Source organism: Myotis brandtii, unplaced genomic scaffold (assembly GCF_000412655.1).
Source record: "Myotis brandtii unplaced genomic scaffold, ASM41265v1 scaffold471, whole genome shotgun sequence".
Taxonomy (NCBI): domain Eukaryota; kingdom Metazoa; phylum Chordata; class Mammalia; order Chiroptera; family Vespertilionidae; genus Myotis; species Myotis brandtii.
In genome coordinates this window covers 4009128-4028497 of record NW_005367989.1, presented here as the reverse complement: position 1 = coordinate 4028497, position 19370 = coordinate 4009128, and positions in this window count along the sequence as shown.

Below are 19370 nucleotides of genomic sequence, written 5' to 3'. Positions count from 1 at the left end.
CCCAAAGATTCTTATAATTGTCTTTAAATTTAATTATGGAAAATAATTTTATATACATTCCTTCCTTGCTACCTCCTATAATACTATAAGTCTTTAAAACTCCTGAAGTTCAGTCTTAAATGCTTTCAATTTTTACTAATGAAAGGAAGAATATATTATTTTTTAAAGAAAAATAAAGGAATCTACATACACACATGTATGTAAAAGCATACTCATAAATGTTACAGCGATTTTTTTAAAAACAACTGGACCTGAAAGAAGAGCAGGAGTTAGCCAGACAAAAGGAGAGGAAGAGCCCTGCCAGCGTGGCTCAGTGGTGGAGCATTGACCTATGAACCTGGAGGTCACGGGTTCAATTCCCCGTCAGGGCATATGCCTGGGTTGCAGGCTCGATTCTCAGGGTGGGGCGTGCAGGAGGCAGCCGATTAGTGATTCTCTCTCATCATTGATGTTTTTATCTCTCTCTCCCTCTCTCTTCCTGTCTGAAATAAACTCAATAAAAATATTAAAAAATGAATGAATGAATTAATAATTTAATTCTATTGATGATAAAACATGAATGTCTTTTATAGTGAATTTTTTAAAAATATGTAAGAAATTGATTCAGAAAGGTAAATTTTAATGTCAAATGACTCTTAAATATTATTAATTAACTTTGAAGGCTTATAACGTACATCAAGGCTGATTTTTGTTTCCCAAAATTTATATGTTGAAGTTTTAATCCCTACTGCCTCGAATGTGACTATATTTAAAGAAAGGGTTAGTAAAGTGGTAATTAAATTAAAAATGAGGTCATTAAGGCTGGCCCTATTCCAATATGGCAGGTGTCCTTATAAGGAGAGGAAGTTAGGACATAGACACACACATACTGAAGATTATGTAGAGACACATGGAGAAGTTGGCTATCTACAAGCCAAGGAGAAAGACCATAGGAAAACCTACATTGCCAACTCCTTAATCTTAGACTTTTAGCCTCAATAATTGTGAGGAAATAATTTTTTGTTGTTTAAACCATCCAGTTCATGGTATTTTGTTATAGCAGCCCTAGAAGATGAATAAAATCTGTTTTATGTTTGTGCATTTTTTTGTTTTCAAATTATTTCACACTCATAAAAATTCAAATAATACAAATAATCCCCATTTACCATTGATTCAGATTTCCCAATTGTAAATATTTTAATACGTTTGTTTTATCACAAATACTTCTGCATATTTGTACATATTTTTATTATTTTCTGAAACCATTTGAAAGTAAGTTGCAGACATGATGCTTTAATTCTAAATACTTCACTGTTTATTTTTTAAAACAAGATAAAATTTTTACTTAAATACAGGGTAATCACCAAAATCAATAATTAAAGTTAAAGAAAACTAGTAGCTATTCTACAGACTTAGTCATATTTGCCTAAATATCACAGTTTAGAGCAAAAAACATTTTAAAATTATATATAACATAAATGTATATAAATGTGTTATGGATTTGTTCCACTGTTGGTGATGCTAGCTTTGCTCACTTGGTTAAGCTGATGTCAGATTTTTTTCATTGCAAAATTACTAGTTTTATTTTTAATAGGTACTTTTGAGGGGACATACTTTAATAATATGTAGATAGCCTATACTTAATTAAATTATGACCACTACTTTTATTTGTCCATTGGTGATTCTTGACTAATCAAGTATTAATATAATGTTTTTCAAATGGTAATTATCTTAATTTCATCATTCTTTTTTTTTCCTTTGTGACTGTCTTTTTATTTAGCATATGTTTTCAAGGTACAAAATAGCATGTATTTTGTAGTATGTATCATCAGTACTTTTGTATTATGAAATTTATTGGGGTTACATTGGATAAAAAGATGATATAGGTTTCAGATGTACAGTTCTATGGCATATCATCTGCATACGACATTGTGTGCCCAAAGTAAAATCTTCTTCCCTCGCATTATATTTCACCCGTTTTAGTAACCCCCACCCCCTTCCCCTCTGGTAACCGCCATGCTCTTGCCTGAGTCTATGAATTTTTGTTTGTTCATTTGTTGCTTTCAGTTTTCCATCCCACATGAGTGAACTCATTCTTTATTCAACATTTGTCAATTTATTTTTAGAGCTTGCAGTTCTTTATTTATTTGTATCATTACTAACTGTAGATTGTTATTTTTATTTAGTAGGTTATAATCTGTTGTTATTATTATATTGTCCTAGATTAAACTAGTAGGGGCCACTTTAAGCTGCTTATGTGTAGTTTTGTTTTATGTACCCATCATTCTTTGAGTTTCAGACCCAATACAATCTTGAGCTCACCTTTTACATTCTATTCCTAGACGTGGAGACACTCATTTTTACAGAAACATAGTTTCTTATCATGGAGAAAAGGCAGGGCCTGTACCTGAATGATCTTCCTCTTCAGTGTGTGGAGCAGGGGTCCTCAAACTTTTTAAACAGGGGGCCAGTTCACTGTCCCTCAGACTGTTGGAGGGCCGGACTATAGTTTAAAAAAAAACTATGAACAAATTCCTATGCACACTGCACATATCTTATTTTGAAGTAAAAAAACAAAACGGGAGCAAATACAATATTTGTATTTGCATGTGGCCGGCGGGCCGTAGTTTGAGGACCCCTGGTGTGGAGACAAAAGGCACAGCTGGAAGAGGATTGCCCTGACTCTAAAGCTACAGCTGTGTGACTCAAATTCCAGGTTTAAGAAGCACCCAAGGTTCTTGTCATATACACCAGTGATGCTAGTTTAAAACCTGGTTAATACGTTGAAGGTAGGTAAGGGGTGTTATAATTTTTCAGTCATAGGTAAAATGTTAAAGTGGAAGAGGCCTGCTATGGGGAGTTATACCTTTTTAAAAGTATAAGAAATTCTCCATGCTGAGGAAACCCCCAAACTTGGATGTGAGTTTGACACTAAAACCTTTAGGAGGTAAAATAAGGGGTTTTCGCATTAAATATCATTTTTAATGTTACTATCATTCACTACTCAAGAATATTTCACAAGAACCACTTTTTTTTTTACAAGAACCATAAAAGGGAAAATTTTGTATAATTTTAACAAATGATGTCTCAATTGTCTGTAAGTTTGGGAAGTTTAGGTGTAGCTGTAATGTAAAAGGTATTGTGAGCCATGACAAAATGTTGACCAAGGATGGTTTTGACTTGAAGAACTTTAAAATTTGAGAAATATATAGAAGAATTTATAAATAGCTTGATAGATAGGCAATATTAGTAATATTGAAAGCATCAAGGCAATGTACTTAGAAAATTATCCCATTGTGATATCATTTAAATACAAATTAGATTTACACAGAGCCAATGTTCCCACCTCCTTCTTATCTACATGCACATTTGAAATCACATGCTCTAAATCATAGAAGACTAGGAGAGTTTGAACAGCACTCTTTGAACTCAGGCAGACCCTCGTAAGAGAAATGATGATTCTATAAGTCAGGGCTTCCTGTCTGAGATTGTGAATGAAAAATGGCAATGCTTTATCAGTCATCTGCTGTATTATAGATGCTGTTTGATGGCAGCCAAGGCTGATTGAGAATAAAAAGAAAAAAACTACCATGGTTAAAACTTCAAATAATAAAATGTCCCAGTGAGATATGATGTCACAGTGGCTCAAGTAAGCCAGATGCAGCCAATATGACATGGGCAGTGGGTTAGGGATTGAGGCCCTGGCACCAATGAAAGGCAAAGATAATACATCATTTATATTAGTCAGGATTCCAAAAAGAAACAGATTACACATTTACATTAGGATAAATTGAGGATACTTTGATAGAGAAAATGTGTGAAAGTGTGGAATCCATAAATAACGTGCTGGGAATAGAAAACACACACACACACACACACACACACACACACACACACACACATTAGCCTAATGAGAAAAAGTGTTTTTCATAGAATATTTACTAAAGCAGAAAATTTAACATATACCATAGCCCCCTGGTTTCTGTCACATGGTTTATTACCCTTGGTCAACTGTAGTCTGAAATTAAATGGAAAATTCCAGAAATAAACAATTCATAAGATTTACATTTTGCACCACTCTGAATAACATGATGAAATCTTGCACCTTCCTTGTCCATCCAGCCTCGATATGAATCATTCCTCTGTCTAATGTATCCATTCTATGAACTCAGGCACTGCTCCCACCCATTAGTCACTTGGTGGTCCTCTCAGTTATTGGATTGACTGTCACAGTATCACAATGTTTGTGTTCAAATAACTCTTATCCTATCTAATAAAAGGGTGATATGCAAATTAACTGTCACTCTGTCACAAAGATGGAGGCACCCATAGCCACAAGATGGTGGCGCCCAGTCCTCTCAGCGCCACCGGAGTCTCCCAGTCTCGGGGGAGGGGGAGGCGGCTGCTGAGAGTGGGCAGCGTGAGCGGCCTGGCAGAATGCTTGCTTTGTCACCATGGTGATGAGACAAACATTCCACCCAGGCCGTGGAGGGCCTCTGGGCATCGGGCACAAAGCGGCTGGGGGGCGGGGTGGGGAAACGCTTGCGTTGTCACCCTGGTGATGAATCAAGCATTCCACGCCTGGCCGCGGAGGGCCTCTGGCCAGGCCGGGTGTGGAATGCTTGCATTGTTGCAGGCTGGGCTGAGGGACCCCCACCCCTGTGCACGAATTTCATGCACGGGGCCTCTAGTTTTACTAATAATAACCCAAAAGTGCAAGAGAACTTTATTATAGGTATGTATGTATAGGAAAACAGTAGGTACAGTTTCAGGCGTCCACTTGGGGTCTTGGAACATAATCCCCACAGATAAAAAGGGAATACTGTATGTCCTATTTGTCTTGTAATGGTGAATACCACAGACAATATTTTCAGGATTATTTTCTCAAATATGAAACAATGTTATTCAAATAGGTAGTTTTACAAAGAGATTTTGTGAGGATTAATTTAATGCATGCAAAGATCTTTGATCTATACTAGGTACACAGTGAATATCCTTTAATGATAAGTATGAAAACTAAGGAGATAACTTTAATAATTTAATTGAAACACTGCTTTAATTACTTGAGAAAATATATCTAATTACTTGATTTCTGGTTATCTATCTTAGTACTGGGATGGGACCTACAGACATAACAGGAACAGATAGTTAATACATATGTTGAATTTCCTTTCTGTTTGAAATTTTATACAACTTGAGCAAACCCATGGAAGCTTTTAAATTTTAGCCAATTAGTACTGAGATTTTAAAAGATGAATACTAATGTAAAACTTCTCTGTTGTTGGTTAAACCAAGACCCATATGCTTAAAATACTAAATTTGAGAAGGGAAAGTTATATGTTTGGAAATTGAGTAGTACTTGAGTCTTATTCACATGGCATGCTAATATATTTCAGTACGGAATGATAATGGGGCTACCTAAAGATATAGTTCATATTCTCCTCAAAAATGTTTAAGTTTAATTTGATGCGATTATCTTTTTTTATACCATCATATATGGGCTAACTGGCTCCCAACCGAGTAGAATATCAAAGTTTCCAAATTAAGAAATACTTGATAAAGCATATCATTGAATAAAATTACTTGTGAATTAATCATGGGAATTTGAACATTTATAATCTTCATGTAGAGTATGAAAGTTCAACTCTCCTGAGAAGCCTGGCCCCTTGAGAGTGCCTGTCAGGAGATTCCTTTGTCCTTTGACTTTCAGTTGTATTTAGCCAATAGAAACACAAGGAAACTCCAGAGGAAGGAAGTGAATGTAGGATGTTGATTTCTCTGCTCCCTCCTTCACATGGTTTGGATTAGCCGGCTGCCTATCTCAATTAAAGATCAACTTTATTGTCTAGTCTAGCTGCCCTCTGCACACAGCTGTTTCTCACTGTAGGTTCGAATCCTGCTCTCTTCCCTGATGTAGTCTCATTACACTTGCTCTAATAACCATCAGATGTAGTATGGATGGGAGTACAAATAGAGGAAAATATTGGAATATCTGGTAGATTTTGCACTTAGTCATCATGGTGAGAAACATGATTATACAGTAATGGGAATGGCTCACTTGTTCCATGATCCTTGACAGCTTAAACAAGGAAAAGAAGAAACTAAACTCTGTATATAGCCAAATTTGAGTGTGAATGAACAATCAGACAGCCTCGAGAGCAGCTAAAAAAGTCTCCATCTCCTGTACTTTCAGTGCAGAGATCCAGGCCTAGGGGACAAAATTTTACATAGCAGTGCCAAATAAATATTCAATCTAGTTGCTATCTAGCTGAATCAAGGGCACTGGAGCAAAGTATTAAGATTCAGAAATGTGGATTGACATTTAGGAGAAAGACCACAAATCTGACAAAGTAGAATAACATATCTAATTTCCCTTTCCACAAGAGGTAAAGCTCTCTTTTTTCTTCACTTCTCCAACCACTAAGAGCTTTCCTAAAATAATAATAAAACATTTCACTTGAGGAAGCTGCTTCACGAGCAATTTATTGAACATACTCTACACCTTTTTCTGCCCGAAGGTTCTTAATGAGAATTAGATATCAACTTAACTTTTTTGGAAAGTATTTTTTCCATGTATAAATGGACTATATAATTTGAAATCACCTGTGTATATCAGTAGAAATCTGGGGATCATAAATGGAAATAGATTATTTTTTTGTATAAATGGACTATATAATTTGAAATCACCTGTGTAGAAATCTTGGGATCATAAATGGAAATAGATTATTTTTTAACAATGAAGAGATATTTGAATAAGAATGGTATGACATTTCTGACTTATGATTCAGCAAACATATCATTAAGTGAAAATAAAGTTTAATAATGATTTATTCCAAGTCTGTTAGATGTAGACACAAATAGGTAATTAGTATCTAATGCCTCCAACTTCTAAATTTCCTTGAGCTACTCTCCCATACAAATGTACCTGGATTGAATGCAATACTAGTGGAAATTAATTTTTTCCTGTCTTAGATCCTAGGTACTACAGTTAAATCCCTTGACATGAGTATTATTACATTGTTAAAATATTAACCATAAAACATATTCTATAGTAAGCAAAACGTGATCTAAGTTACTGTACTGAAGGAATTTTTGTTCTTCAGCATATTAACCTTTTAGTCCTGAAATTATAGCTCATAGGTTAAAATATTATGTAAATATCATGTATATGTAAATATATAAACAATATTTCATTATATAGATAGATGATAGGTAGATAGATAGATAGATTTCACATTTTCTTTATCTTTCATGATCAGTTGACACATATGTTGTTCCCATAAATCTTGGCTATTGCAAATAATGCTGCATTGATATGGTGGTTCATATAACATTTGAGTCTTTATAGTTGTTGTCTTTTTTGGATATACACTCAGAAATGAGATTGCTGGATTTATAATAGTTATATTTTTAAATTTTTGAAAAATATTCATACTATTTTCCACAGTGGTTATACCAAAGTACATGTCCACCAACCGTACACAAGGGATCTGTTTTCTCTACATTCTCATTAACACATTATCTTTTTTTTAATAACAGCAATTATAACAGGTATGAGGTGATACCTCATTATAATTTTATTTCCCTAATGATTAGTGATGGTGAGCATCTTTCTTGTACCTGTTGGAAATCTGTATGATGTCTTAGGAAAAATGTCTCTTCAGTTATTTTTATCATTTTTTTCATCAATTTCTTTTGTTTTTTTGCTTTTGAGTTATATGAGTTCTTTATATATTTTGGGTATTAAGCCCTCATCAGATATATGGATTCAAATCTTTTCTTCCTATCAGTAGGTCACCTTTTCATTTTGTTGATGGTCTCCTTTTCTGTGCAGATCTTTCCAGTTTGATGTAGCCATAATGGTTTATTTTTGTTTTTGTTGCTTTGGTCAGAACCAAAAAATTATTGCCAAGAGCAATGTCAAGAAGCTTTATACCCATATTTTCAAATAGGTATTTTATGGTTTCAGGTTATACCAGCTTTATAACTGATTGATCCTCTGCTATTAGCAAGTGTTTATCTTTTTCAGTGAGAATATTTTCTTTCTATACTTTTGTATTTATATTTTTGATCTTTTCTTTTCTCATTAAAGTTCCTTTAACATTTCTTATCATATTGTTTTAGTGGTGATAACTCCTTTAGCTTTTTCTTGTCTGGGAAACTCTCTATCTTTCCTTTGATTCTAAATTATAGCCTTGCTGGATAGAGCAATCTTGATTGTAGGTCCTTGATTTTCATCACTCTGAGTATTCGTGCCAATGTTTTCTGGCCTGCAAGATTTCTGTTGAGAAATGAGTTGACAGCCTTTTGGGAACTCTCTTGTAAGTAATTAAGAATAACTGTTTTACTCTTGGTACTTTTAAGATTCTATCTGTGCCATTAACCTTTCACATTTAAAATATGATGTATCTTAGTGTAGACCTTTTTGGGTTCATCTTCTTTGGGACTCTTTGTGATTCCTGAACTTGTATGTCTTTTTAGCTTCACCAGGTTATGGAAATTTTCCGTCATTATTTTTTCAAATAGGATTCCATTCTTTGTTTTCTCTTTCGTCTTCTTCTAGTACCCCTATGATGAGAATGTTGATATGCTTGAAGTTGTACAAGAGGTCTCCAAAACAATTATCATTTTTTAATTTTTCAAAAATATTTTTTATTGAATTCAGAGAGGAAGGGAGAGATAGAAAAATCAATGATGAGAGAGAATCATTGAATGGCTACCTCCTGCATGTCCCTCCTGGGGATCAAGCCCACAACTCAGGCATGTGTCCTGACCAGGAATTGAACCATGAATCTCCTGGTTCATAGGTTGGATGCTCAACCATTGGGCAACACAGGTCAGGCTATCCTCATTTTCTAATTCTTTTTTTATTTCCTGTTCTGATTGGGTGTTTTCTGTTACTGTGATTTAATCCCCTTCTTCATCTAATATGTTATTGATTCCCTCTAATGTTTTTTTTTTATTTCTGCTATTATTCTTTTCTGAGTCATTCTTTTTTATGATTTCAATCTCTTTTATGTTTTCTACCTCTTCATTGAAATTCTGACTGAGTTCATCTATTCTTTCCTTAATTTCATTAAGCATCCTTATAATCAGTGTTTTGAACTCTTTATCTTGTCTCCATTTCATTTACCTTGCATTCTGAGGTTTATGCTGTTTTTTCATTTGGGGAAAGTGCTTCAATACAAGCCAAGGTCAGCTGCGACTGTGCCAGGTTTTGGGCCATGAGGAAGGAGCTACAAAGTGATCTGAGGTTGGTTGTCACTTGTGCTGGGCTTGCAGTTGCCTCAGAGAAGTTACACTACAAACTGAGGCCAGCTGCCACTTGTACCAGGTCTGAGCCTCTCTGGCAGGCACCACAAGGTGAGCTGAGGCCAGCCATTACTTGTGCCAGGCTTGTGGCAGCTTAACTAAAACTACTTTCCAGGCCCAGACTAGCTGCTGTTTATGCCAGGCTTGGAGTCACCTGATGGGAGTTAATGCAAGTTGAGACAGTTTGCCAATTGTGCTGGCTTGGGGCTGCTTCACAAGAGCTACAAGCCATGCCAAAGTTGGCTGCTGCTTACTGGGTAATGGTGGATTTTTGAGAGATTTGGGGAAATTCAACAGCAGGAGCCAAGGCAGGCCGCTGTGTGGAGGAGCTCTTGGAAGAGGCATGGGCAGGTGGGCATGTTGGGTGAGTTGGGGTCTCAGGGAATCACAAGGGTGGGCCAAATGGTGTTAACCAGGTTAATGGAGGCACAGACTTGGCTTCTGTCTGAATAGTGCCAGCTGGGTGGGAGGAGAGCTACACAAAGGAGCAGTGGCACGTGCCAGCACTTCTGTCCCTGCAGAGAGATGCTCCAGCCCTGCCCCTCAAGCCCTTGCACTGAAGTTAGTCAGTTTAGTTCAGCCCTGTGGGCCCTGGAACTTTTGAGCTGCTGCCCCTGAGATGGAGCTTAGAGCATATGAGGTGGTGAGTGAGTGAGTCAGTGTGTAGACCCCTTAAGAGGCTATTGTCATTCTCCAGCAGGACACAGTTCTCACAGGTTTTCCCAACCAGGTGTGTGTTATGCAGACTCCTCTTTTTGGTTCTGGTGCTCCAGATTGGAGAGCCCGGTGTGGGTCTGGAGTGTTTTGCTCCTCCAAGGAGACCTCCACAGCTGAGATATCCCTCTGGATTTTTAATTGCTATGGATGTGGGATCTGCCTAGTCAGCATTTCCACCTCTCAGTCTCTACATGGCTTTTTGTTTATATCCTTAGTTACAGGAATTCTGTTCAGCTTTCTTCAGGTGGTTCTCAATGATGATTGTTCTATAATCTATAATAATAAAAGTGTAATATGCTAATTAGACTGGACAGACAAATGACCTTCCGGACGTCATTCCAGACGTCCTTTCGGACAAAGCCACGTGGTGGGGCCAAGGCAGAGGTGGTTAGGGGCGATCAGGCAGGTGAGTGGTTAGGGGTGATCAGGCAAGCAGGTAGAGTGGTTAGGGACGATCAGGCAGGCAGGCAGAGTGGTTAAGGGTGATCAGGCAGGCAGACAAGAGGCTGGGGCAATCAGGCAGGCAGGCAAGCAGTTAGGGGCAATCAGGCAGGCATGCAGAGTGTTTAGGAGAAATCAGGAAGGCAGGCAGAGGTGGTCAGGGGTGATCAGTCAGGCAGGCGAGAAGTTAAGGATGATCAGGCAGGAGGGTGAGCAATTAGGGGCATCAGGCAGGCAGGCAAGTGTTTAGGGGCGATGAGGCAGGCGGGCGATCAGTTAGGGGCATCAGGCAGGCAGGCGAGGGATTAGGAGCCAGTGGTCCTGGATTGCGAGAGGGATGTCCCAGATTATGAGAGGGTGCGGGCTGGGCTGAGGGACCCCCCAACCCATGCACAATTTTTGCGCACTGGGCCTCTAGTCTATATATATAAAAGGCTAAGTGACCAACCGCACCTCCGTCTGACCATCCAACCAACCGGCCAGTACATATGATGCACACTGGCAATTTAAAAATAAACGTTGACCGCCCTGACTGGTTTGGCTCAGTGGATAGAGCGTCGGCCTGCGGACTGAAAGGTCCCAGGTTCAATTCTGGTCAAGGGCATGTACCTTGGTTGCAGGCACATCCCCAGTGGGAGGTGTGCAGGAGGCAGCTGATCGATGTTTCTCTCTCATCGCTGTTTCTAACTCTCTATCCCTCTCCCTTCCTCTCTGTAAAAAATCAATAAAATATATTAAAAAAAATAAAAATAAAAATAAACGTTGACTCATGCATATACGATACATATAAAGTTCTAGCTGGTACCAATTGCATGCATGTGTTTCAATCTGTCATTATCTATTGTGAATTTGGTTGTTTTTGTTGACATTTCTATTATAGAGAAAGGGTGAATAACGATATTAAAATGTTTCTTCTAATAAATTTCCTTTCAGTGTGCATGAGTCCATGCACCGGGCCACAAGTTTAGTTATAATTTTGATGTGTTCATGGGAAGAGGCCAGCACAGAGTTTAATTACTGAACTATTTGACCAGAAGATCTCCACACCCATTTGTTTTTGACAGTCTGAAAAGGTGCTAATCCTTTCCTAGGTAAAGAAGAGGAGCTATGTGTTTTAGAATGACTTAAACTGCTCAAATTTCCTATGATTTTAATCTATGACCTATAATTTCAGGACTGAAATATTAATATGCTGAAGAACAAAAATTCCTTCTGTATATTAAGTAGGTCACGTTTTACCCACTATAGAATATGTTTTATGGCCAATATTTTAACAACATCATAATACCTTTGTCAAGGGGTTTAATTGTAGTACCTAGGTTCCAAGACAGGAAGAAAATTAATTTTCCCCAGTATTACATTCAATCCAGATAAATTTGTATGGGAGAGAAGAGAAAATAGTTCAAGGAAATTTAGAAGTTAGAGGCATTAGAGACTCATTTAGCTTTTTGACATACTTTATTTTATTTTTTAATTTTATTCTTTATTGATTAAGGTATTACATATGTATCCTTATCCCCCAATTGTCCCTCCCAGCACCCCCACTCATGTCCTCGCCCCCCTGGTGTCTGTGTCCATTGGTTAGGCTTATATGTATGCATACAAGTCCTTTGATTGATCTCTCCCCCTTACCCCCATCCTCCCCTACCTTCCCTCTGAGGTTTGAGAGTCTGATCAATACTTCTGTCTCTAGATCTGTTTTTGTTCATCAGTTTATGTTGTTCACTATATTCCATAAATGAGTGAGATCATGTGATATTTATCTTTCTCTGACTGGCTTATTTCGCTTAGCATAATGGTCTCCTGTTCTATCCATGCTGTTGCAAATGGTAAGAATTCCTTCTTTTTTTACCGCAGTGTTTTATTCCATTGTGTAGATGTACCACAGGTTTTTAATCCACTCATCTACTGATGGGCACCATAGGGGTGCATATATCCTTTCTGATTGGTGTTTCTGGTTTCTTGGGATATATTCCTAGAAGTGGGATCACTGGGTCAAATGGAAGTTCCATTTTTAGTTTTTTGAGGAAACTCAATACTGTTATCCACAGTGGCTGCATCAGTCTGCATTCCCATCAGCAGTGCACGAGTGTTCCTTTTTCTCTGCATCTTCACCAGCATTTGTCATTTGTTGATTTGTTGATGATAGCCATTCTGACAGGTGTGACATGGTACCGCATTGTCGTTTTGATTTGAATCTCTTGAATGATTAGTGACTTTGAGCATGTTTTCATGTCTCTTGGCCTTCCTTATGTCCTCTTTGGAAAAGTATCTATTTAGGTCCATTGCCCATTTTTTGATTGGGTTGTTTATCTTCCTTTTTTTAGTTGTATGAGTTCCCTGTAAATGTTGGAGATTAAAACCTTATCAGTGATAACATTGGCAAATATGTTCTCTCATGCAGTGGGCTTTCTTGTTGTTTTGTTGATGGTTTCTTTTGCCTTGCAGAAGCTTTTTATTTTGATGTCGTCTCATTTGTTTATTTTCTTTTTAGTTTCCATTGCCTTAGGAACTGTATTGGTGAAGATACTGCTTCTGCATATGTCTGAGATTTTGCTGCCTGTGGATTCCTCTAAGATTTTTATTGTTTCCCATCTTATGTTTAAGTCCTTTATCCATTTTGGGTTTATTTTTGTGTATAGTGTAAGTTGGTGGCCTAGTTTCATTTTTTTGCATGTATCAGTCCAATTTTCCTAACACCATTTACTGAAGAGACTGTCTTGACTCCATTGTATGTTCTTGACTCCTTTGTCAAATATTAATTGAGCATAGTGGTTTGGGTCAATTTCTGGGTTCTCTATTCTATTCCATTGATCTATGTTGACATACTTTTTTAAAACACTTTATCTTCTCTTCAATATGAGATTATCAATATATTACAAATAAAGGAAAAGAATGAAATAGAAAGACTAACATATTTGTTTTTAAAAGAGAATCAAAGAAACATTAAAAATACTTGTAGCAAATTAATTATAAACAAGAATTATTATATCATAAATGTTTTCTAATTATTATATTTTAAATTTGTGATTTGTGTGAGAGCTTCATTTTTTAATATATAAATTTTACATGCAATCATATTAGTTTCCTTTCTTTCATTTAGGTGACAATATTTTAACAGAAAATGGCATCATCTTTAAAGAAGTAATTATATTAATGGATGTACTATTTTAATTATTTATCATTCATTGTAATTATCCCCCTACATGGTTTAGTGCTCAAGTTTACGTAGTTTTATTATCTCATTATACAAGCATATATTAAGGACCAACAACATGCCATGCACTGTATTAGACAATACAGCTACAGCCACAAATATGGTCATCTGTGTCATTAAGAGTTTTTCAAAGTAATGAAAAAAAATCTTTCTGATTGGTCATATTTACCCGGTAATATTATCTGATTATATATGCACCCTCCAATGATGGTCCCTTAGGAATAACAATGTGATAAATATTCAGGGAACCTGTAAAAAATTACTGCTTTTCTTAACTGCCATATCATAAATTAGGCGCTGTTTAATTAAATATAATAAACTTATGCAGGAAAGCTATAATATATAGTATAAGTATGAATGAGACCCAGAATATGACTCCCCAAACTGAATAACACATAATAAATTAGACTTCTTGTGACTGGATGCTCCCCAGTGGCAGCTGTGCTATTAGGGATCTGACTTGAATGTGATAGTAGGTAAGAACTGAGGGCAATAAAAGATGTTACTGCATTAGCAAGGAGCTATGGAGTCATGTGCCTGGTTTTCTAAAACAGTATTGAAACATTTTTTATTTGTTTTATTACTTTTGTTGGAGAATTTCAAATACTGTCCAAAAGTTTGATAAAATTTTTATTGAGAGATCAATTTAGATAGTGAACTATTTGGTAAAATAATTTTTTTTTACAAATAACCGTATGTATAAATATACTTTTGCAATCTTGGAGGCTCTATTTTTGGATAGCTTGAGAATCAATTTTTAAAATGAAATATTAAACTGCAAATTTAACTGTATATTTGTGAATGGAAAAGTGAAATAAAGAAGTATAATATCAAGAATAATTATGATTAACTTGTTGATATTCAAAATGGCTCTTAAAATTTCTAATGGTGCATGTAGTATACAGTGGGGCCTTGACTTACGAATGTCCCGAGTAACGAGTTTTTTGAGATACCAGCTGTCTCTCGGCCGATTTTTTGCATTGAGTTGATAGAGTAATTTGAGTTAACGAGCTCGGTCTCGGAACGAATTAAACTCATAAGTCAAGGCCCCACTGTATTTATAAACTATATGTAATATATTAGAGAAAGCTATGTCATCTTAAATTTCTCCTATAAAAATTTCTCCTATTATAAAAATCAGTATTTAAAGGTGTAATTGTAATATCTTTTTTATATTTTAGAGGAATAAAGCCTAGAATAAGCATGTACATATGTGTATGTGCTAAACAAAAATATAAAGGTATGAAAATAAAGAATAAAAAGTACCTGTATATTTATCATGAATAAAATTAGGCACTTTCTACATTAAAATTAAAACAGAGGAAACCAAGATAGTTTACCTCTTAGAAGTTATATTAAGTGTTTCACTTCATGGGTGAGAATCACACTGAATTTTCACTATTTATCAAAAAGGTTGTAGGTTGATTCTTAGTTGCTTAGAAAATTGTTAATTACACAAGGTTATGGAACTAATTGTATAAAACAATTAGCTTTGCATAAAAAAAAATCAACATCAACAACAGCAAAGCCATTCTACCAACACAATTTGCACCGTTAAATTCGGTCAGCCATCCCAGGAAAGGATGCCAATGGTCCCAATGGGATGGGTGCAACATGTTTTCTCTCCTGGATAAACAATTAAATACACATTTCCAGCTGTTGGCAGTTCAGCAGTGGCATCTTAATTTAGGAAGACATTTTTGAAAGAGAGGTAGCTGGGGGGAATTATCTTTGATGAACCAGCAGGCACAGAAGCCAAATTGAACATAACTCAAAGGTACGGCGGTATAACTGAACACCTCAGAACTGTCCAAAATCTCATGCCTGGTGAAAGTTTGTTGAGTCTCAGCAGCCTTTTGGAATTCAGAAAGCAGTGGATCCGTTCAGTCCTGTAGCTTATAGCAAGCAAGCAAAGTAAACATACCAAGCAATGTAACTGTATTTATTTGTAATAGTTATACCAGTAGCCTTAGCAACAGGGTATTTCACAGATTTTCTAATTGCCTCCTGTGATATTTTTATTTGCCCACCCAGATCTATTCTCTGCCCTTGCTTTTTACCTGAAAGGCAGACCCCTTAAGCACTGCATCGTTCAAGCTCCTTTTCCAAACTCTCTTCTTATTGTGTATAGCAAATGGGTGACACAGGAGATGAGGCGGCAGAAAGAGAGCCAGGTTTTGGTACTTCTACTCTTCCCTTTGTGGCATATTATGCCACAAAATATGCATAAGTAGTATTGCTCCCTTTCTGGATAACTATTGCAAAAATGTTTCTTATGGTGCTTAGCGTAAAAACTTAACAGTAGAGTATAGCTCTGGCTTCCTTATTGAACATCCACTCTTGGACTACACTACCCAGAGGCTCTGGTGCTATTTCAGTGTTGGTCTTCTCCTCATCGCTCCCCACCATTGCTGCTCATGTGAGGTTCAGGCCCGTTTCTCTCCACCAGTTTAAATACCACAGTGGTGCTTTCCACGTTTAAATAGTGATTTATATTGCTACAGGCAGACGTCAGACTGCAACCAAAATTTTCCACCCGGAAGTCTCCACTCCTCATGCAATCCCTTAGTTTTGCTTTTGGAGCCTGGGGAAGTATAAAGATATAGTTCCTTATAAGAAATCAAGAGTTGTCATTGGCAGATAGGGAATACATACAGAGTGTTATGATAATACAAAATATTAATCATAAAGTCAATTATGAAGCCACTCAAAGTCCACCTCAAACTAGTATTTAGATTCTCCCTTATATTTCCAGTATCCCCTCCTCTTTTCTCTTATCCCCACATAACCCCTCTATCTGGTATCTGTTCTTACCCTCAGTATTTCTCCCATAGTCCTAGATCTAACTTGGTTCTATAATCAGTTCCTTCACTTTCCATTTTCTTTCCAAGGTCCATCCATAAAATGAATTATCAACTTTCTAATTTGAATGATGAATACATTCCCTTATGATCTTCAGAGAAAAAGACACAAAACAAAACAAAACAAAATCTCTTTGCTAATTTCAGCTATGAATACATTCCCTTATGATCTTCAGAGAAAAAGACATAAAACAAAACAAAATCTCTTTGCTAATTTCAGCAGTCTCTCATGTCATAACATTTGTTGATTTATTATTCTAACAAAGTTTCTGTTTATTTACTAAGTTTAACAACAACAACAAAAAGGAGTGAAGTAGGCATAAAGTGACATCCTGCCATATCTGCAAGCATGAAATCAGATGAAATGCTTTAAAAATTTGGTGTTAATAATTACAATGCTTTATAAACCAAATTTTCATCATGGACATTTTCAGATCATTTTCCCCTAATGTTTTCCATGTGTCCATTTAGAGGGCTAGTTATGAAATAACAGATGGTAAAATTAGATGAGTCACTTAAGAGTTGATATGAGGAGAATAAGTACACTTACATGAACTATTATTAATAATCAACAAGCAAAAGGACTTACAAACAATACACTCTTAGTCAGTGGTATTGCCAATCACATATTTACTCTGCCTTCCATACAAAGTAAGTAACATAATTAAGAATGACATCATCTAGGATAAATTAAAACATTGCAAATAAGCCTATGAAATGTTTATATTATGTAATTCATGAAAGAATTGTTGTCAAATAGTGAGGTGTCTTGAGGAGCAGTTTATAGTCCAGTACTGGGAGTCATAAGAAGGACTAGCACATAGAGTGGAAAGAAGGTATAGAAACAGTAGCAAATAAAAATAAACAGTCAAATGCATGGTTGTGTTTGAAAAGGTGTTTGTTTATTTTAATGCCTCATCTCTAAAGAAATGTAAATATATATGAACAATAATTTCCTAAAAAAAACAACATGAAAATAGATCTGATATATTTTATGACATTTGTTTACAACAAACACATTTATTTTGAAGGATTTTTTAAAGATAAGATAACCCTGTGTCTCATGAAGACACTATTATGTGGTTTGAAAATCCACCTAATAACTGCTAGAAAATGCATTCCATTTTCTCTCAAGTAGCAGAGTTTTATTCTTTTTTAAAATCTATTTTACAAAGTATATTGTTTAGAGCTTAAAAGGTTATGCAAATCCAGTTTGAAAATTACACGTGATGACTCAAGGAAAAGCATGTGACTTTCTATTTTAATTTGAGATTTCTAAAGAAATGTGGCAAAATAAATCCCAAAACCATTTCTTTTTTTTACTTTAATAAGGTAGTTGGAAGACATTCAGGCAGCAAGATACAGGAGCATATACAGTACAGGTTTCCTATTCACACTAAAAAAATATGCTATGACAACAGAAAATATATGGAATTATAAATTGTACTAAATGCTGTTAGCCCATGTAATTTTTTAGTTGGCCAAATTCCTTCATTTGAATTCCATTATTACCTTCAAGGTTATGCTCATATGCAACAGTAGTCTACAAATATACATTTTCCAAAATACTATTGAGAAGAAAAAAAACAAAAAAGTGAATTCCTTTTAAGATAAAAGGTACTGGACATTTGAAAGCAGCTTTTTTCAAAATCCAGTAAAATGGAGATAAAAATCAGGGAGTGTTAGGGCATCGACAAGACCACAAAATGAGGCTGTATATGTGACCAAAATATAAGGCAGTCTCTTAGGCAGGCATAGAAGGGGTCAACTGTATTATTGTCATTTACAAAATGGGAGTAAGAAAAGCCATTTTACAGGACACCAAAAAACAAACTCGAAGGCTGTGGCCAAAATAAAATGCATATTCAGGTATGAGTCAGTAGCAGATTTTGCTTCACACCGATAACTGATGAATTTAGGTGCACATTTATGACTGGCCCTATCTGGGAGCATCTGGGGCACTGCTTGGCTTCGGCCAGTGATCAACAGGGGTAGTGACCACAAGTACAGCATCATTTTCAGGCTAGGACCTAAATCTTTCTCTAAGTACAGAGGAAAAATAGCCACTCTCTTCCAAAACATAAAAATTTAAAAACCTTATGGTTTCACTGAAAACAATAAATTAAATTAATCTTATGTATGTCAGTGGATTATTACGTTGGACAATGGAGCTTCTTGCATTCCTTGGGGTACCTGTGTTGGCAATGAGCTTCCAGAGCTTGACTCAGAGTTTGATGGTTGTATCCATTTTCAAGGTCTAGAAAAAATATTCAGGATTTATGTAAAAATACTTTATGGAATCAAAACATACACAAAGCCTATTAACATTATCAAAAAGTTATGTTTGGAGAAAAGTGAAAACATGTGGGTGCAATGCCCTATCTTTTTCATTGTGTGCAGTATGTACATAACAAACTACGTAGAATTGAAACAGTTCTATCTTTCCCTACTCTCTAGACCGGATTCATTTTCCCTACTCTCTAGACTGGATTCAGTTATGTACATATGTACTAGTATATTAACATTTAACTTACCTTGGTATCATACCATTTATGGGAAAGCTTAATTTTTTGTAAGAACTTTGTGATTTGAAGTTATGGCGGCTCACCAATTGAAAGAAAACTGTTTACATACAATAGTATAAGATCAAATTAATATATATATTTATATATGTATCAATTGATCACCTCTGGAATGCTAGTCAATACAACTGGCCTGAAAGCATGCTTTAAATATGAATACAATCATGAAAAAATGGCTTTATTGTGTTACTTCACTCTATTTTCACCCCAAAGTAAATATGATTTAAAAAAGGGTGAATTTGAAGTGGAAACTCTGTAGGT